Here is a 4332-nt window from a genome sequence, read left to right as displayed (position 1 = left end):
TGAGCTCTTGACAAAAGTCAGTCAGAAAGGGTGTGTGTATATATATATATATATATATATATATATATATATAAATGTATAAATCACAATTTGTTGCAATGTAGAGATTCTGCTTGAGATACTCCTGTAATGGAATGAGCCCAATTTCCCAAGTGAGCTGTTCACTGTTTGAGTCCTGCATAACTTAATGTTGACTTGTTAACTGGATTAGCTGTAGAAATCTCACAGATTGATCAATTCAAATCTGTTTCCAACTATCACATGAAACGATGTTGGAGGCTGCTCTTCCAAATAAAAAGTTAATCTAATAAATTAACTTATTGTGCCATGAAAGATCTATTGCATTTCTTTTATTTATTTGAGTGGAATCAATATTTAATCTTCAGAAAGCTGCAGGTATTTGTCATGTTGTATATTTTTAGGCATAGATGAAGGCAGTGCAAGCACCTCGACATCTGAACAGCTTCTTTCTTACACAAAATGGATGTAGAAATACTTCTCCTTTCTGTGAGGAGTGTTTTGTTTTCCTCCTGGATCTCAGTGTTACCTGGTCAGACTTGAGAGCTTATTTTAATTATGGCCTCTAATAATTTAATTATCAGCCTCCTCAAAGTTGGCTGTATCTTTTGGAGCCCTGAAATTCCAGGATCTGTAGTCACAATCCAGATAATCCTGTTCTGCCCCAGCAGATCACCTTTGCCAAAACCTGTAGAAACAAAATTCAAAGAAAAGGTTTCTGACTGTACTATTTCTGTCACAGGGGAATTTCCCAGCCTTGGATGAGGGTGGGAACTCCAGTCCTCTCTTGCTCCAGCCATCCAGTCTGCTGTAAAGGACAGGAATGAGAATGTCTTCTTGTATTATCACTTGGACACTTCAGCACTAGGCAGTGCTTTCCAGCTTACTGTTGTGTTCAAGGAAACCTCTAGAAAGGGTGCAAAATTCTGAGCTAGTAGCTTATGCAGTAGACAGACAGCCTTGAAATGTCTGACCATGAGAAATGTGCACATCTGCCATGACTTTTCCTGATGATGATCTTTTGTTATGATGCTCAAAAGGGGAACTCAAGCAAGGATGTGAGTTGTGTTTCAGAACTACCAATTCTTGTGCTTATTTTTTGAAAATCAAATTGTTGAAGTAATGCAATGGGGAAAAGATAATAAAACTATTATTAAAGAATGCAGAGAAACCTTTACTTGCATCTTGCCTGTCTGCTGAACGATTCTTTGGCTATGCAGTTTTGTGTGTATGATGATTTGACAGAAATGTGCTACAGCTCACTCAAGATGCATGTGAAAACACTGTCTAACTATAATTAGCAACTCAAATGCAAACATTCATAGACTTTATTTTATTCTGGTTTGGGTTTTTTGGGTTTTTTTTCTATAGATTCTATGCTCAGGCCCAAATTAGCAGTCCTACTCATGTGATACAACCTTTTCCACCTCCAACAGTTGTTTTTCTTTGCCATTTGACAGCTGTACCCCACAAGATGAGGGGAAATACTTCTGTCAAAAATGCTAAAATTAGGCATTCAGAAAAAATAGACTTTGCAACTGCTTCTCCTAAATAATATTTGCATATTCTGAATTGTACATGGGGTGCTTTTTAACACCATGGCTAAGTGGGACAGAACAAAACCTTTCTGTATTCAGGTTATAGGATCCGCTCTGACTGCAGGTGTTTGAGAATGGCAGAAAAAGGAGTTTTCTCAAGTCTCTGCAGGGGCTGGTGAGCTCTGGCAGCACCTGAGAACACACTGGACTGAAGGCTTGCTCCAAACCTGGACTACCCAGCAGCAGAGAGGATCACAGAGCTCCTGATGCCAAACCATCCATGCCTTGCTCCCTCCTTTTGTGCTCACAACCATCTGGCAGGAGGCTGCCTGCTGATATGCTCTGGCTTTGGAAATAGCATCCCTCCTCCAGAAGAGGATGATTTTAGCACTTTTGGGAAGCATAAAGCTGTCTCGTAAACTGCGCCCCACATCTGACAGGTTACCTACTGAGCTCTGTGCCAAATAACTGGATGGCAGGTACTGGATCTACGTGAACATTACTGATATTTTCCTGTTTCCTGTGCTTTCCCCTCACTGTGATTAATAATTGCAGTGAAGGAAAGGTCACAGTCACATGAGAACAACTCAGGCAACCAAACACACTGGGTTTATTCTTTTGATTTCTTAAGTTCAGACTCACACATTATCAAAAGCTTTTTAACAGATCTGAATTTAATGTCATGACATTTTAAGGTTATATCATTGAGCTCCAGAGACAGCTCTCCTGGCTTCCTCCTCAGCCTCCTTTTCAGGCTGTGATAGATGCTGATTCAGTCTCTTGTGTCTTGGGAGTTCATTCCCTCCTAATTACATCCAGAGAAACCATCTGGATTTCAGCTCCCCTCGAGTAATCAATATGTCAGCCAGGGTCAATGCTGTGTTGGGCAAAAGGGTGTCAAGGTTTGTGTTCGTATAAAGAGTTCCAAGACCTTCCTCTAATTTATTGTGCCTTTATGGCATTTGGTATCACCTAAATATAAAATAAATATATGAAATATGGGGGAAAATATTATGCAGGGTAATAGAGTGAAGTCATTACCAATAGCTGGAGTTCTTCAAGATACACTTCCACTGCTTCCCTACATAGAGAGAATACTTCTGAGAAAATAAGATCTTTTTTTTAATTATAGGTGCTTCTACATGAAGAACAGATCATACAATCTTCCAAGCCTCCTTCCACCTTCTGCAGTTTTTGAGAATGGTTATGTCCTTCCTGTCAGTGATGATGGTATCCAAATTTCCAAGTCTAGGACAGACTTGATTTAGTGGTTCAATAGCTCCCTTTTTGTCTTTTACTTTTTCAGCTTTATTCAGATACTGTGTCCAAAATTAAGAAAATTTATTTAAAAATGTGTTATAAAACTTGCTTCTAGTAAAACTAATAAAGTTGGAAGGAAACAAATATTTCAGCAAATATGTTAATAGACTTTGTCTGGCTCCAACAGCAAACTTCCATAGACAATAATGAAGCAAAGTTGAAAAAGCCTGTGACTGAAATATCTCATGTACCAAATTTAAAGCTTGAATTCTCTTGTCAAGCAGGAAACCCAGCAGAAGGATTTCATTTGCTTTTAAAAAGCTTTTTCTGAAAAGTGCATTTTTAAGTTAAAATCCCGAAACTGTAAAAATTCAGGGTTTTTTTCTTTTGACAGAGACAAATATGACATCTTCATTTTATGATGTGTCTCATTTCTCTTAAGACATGACACTCAATTAAAAGCAACATTAGAAAAAATGTTTTTCTGTAAAGGAAGCACAGTGAAGGCATGCTCGGCTCTGCAAACAGCATGATAAAATCTGTTTCATATATAAAAAGCAAAGAGTTTCTGTACATTCTTCAAGCTATCGAATAGGTGATTGGTAGAACAGTCAATTTCAGTAACAAAGAATGATTTGCAACTTACTTGGAATACCAAGAAGACTGTTAACTTACAGACAGATGCTGTGCTTGTGAGCTCTGTGTGTCCATATCACACATATTTGTGATACATGGACGGGCATTTTAAACAATAGGTTATTATTTTAAAGGTAAAGGGCAGACAAAACACTGAGGTGGTAAGAGTCACCAAAATGTTAGTGTGGGGTACATTTCTGACTTCATGGGGTTTTCAGGTTCTCATGCTTTCCCTGCAATACCATTTTGCTCTGACAAATACATGCATTTTTAAATTTAACAGTCTCTTCTTCCACCACAATTTTACACTTGCAGATTTCTGTGATCACATTTCTGGGTTGAGCAAAACTTATCACCAAATTCATGAAGAAAAAAGACAAAGGTGTCATCCCAGAAATAGCACTGGACAACATGGTCACTCAAGGATATTTATCAGTGTTGCAGTTCTTGTCCTGCTTTTTCTTTACTGTGTAATGATGCAGCAATTTTATTGTTTACTCCCTATAAAAAGCATATACTATGCCCTGAGGCACAGTTAAATGTTGTAGCAAAGGGGTAGCAAGATTAAATCTAGTTTTCCTCCAGTTTTTTCTTCCAATTACTAGTTGAAACTACAGAGTAAATACTAATGCAGCAACTTTGACTAAAAGGTGTCTAACTGCTTACTTGTGCTTGTTCATGGTCTTTTTGGAATTTTTGACAGCAATAAGCATTCACTTCAAAACTTAGCCATATGTATATTTACACAGATTATAAATATATTCAAAGATACGATGAAAAATATTCAGTCTTCTTCACTAATAATACCAAATAGTGATGGATGGGAACCCTTCAGTGTTAAAAATCTCTTAAATTTTCCACAGAATAGTTACACAGACTT

The sequence above is a fragment of the Corvus brachyrhynchos genome, unplaced genomic scaffold (assembly GCF_000691975.1).
Source record: "Corvus brachyrhynchos isolate BGI_N302 unplaced genomic scaffold, ASM69197v1 scaffold101, whole genome shotgun sequence".
NCBI classification, from domain to species: domain Eukaryota; kingdom Metazoa; phylum Chordata; class Aves; order Passeriformes; family Corvidae; genus Corvus; species Corvus brachyrhynchos.
The sequence above is the reverse complement of the archived record's forward strand: the minus strand, read 5'-3'. Positions refer to the sequence as shown.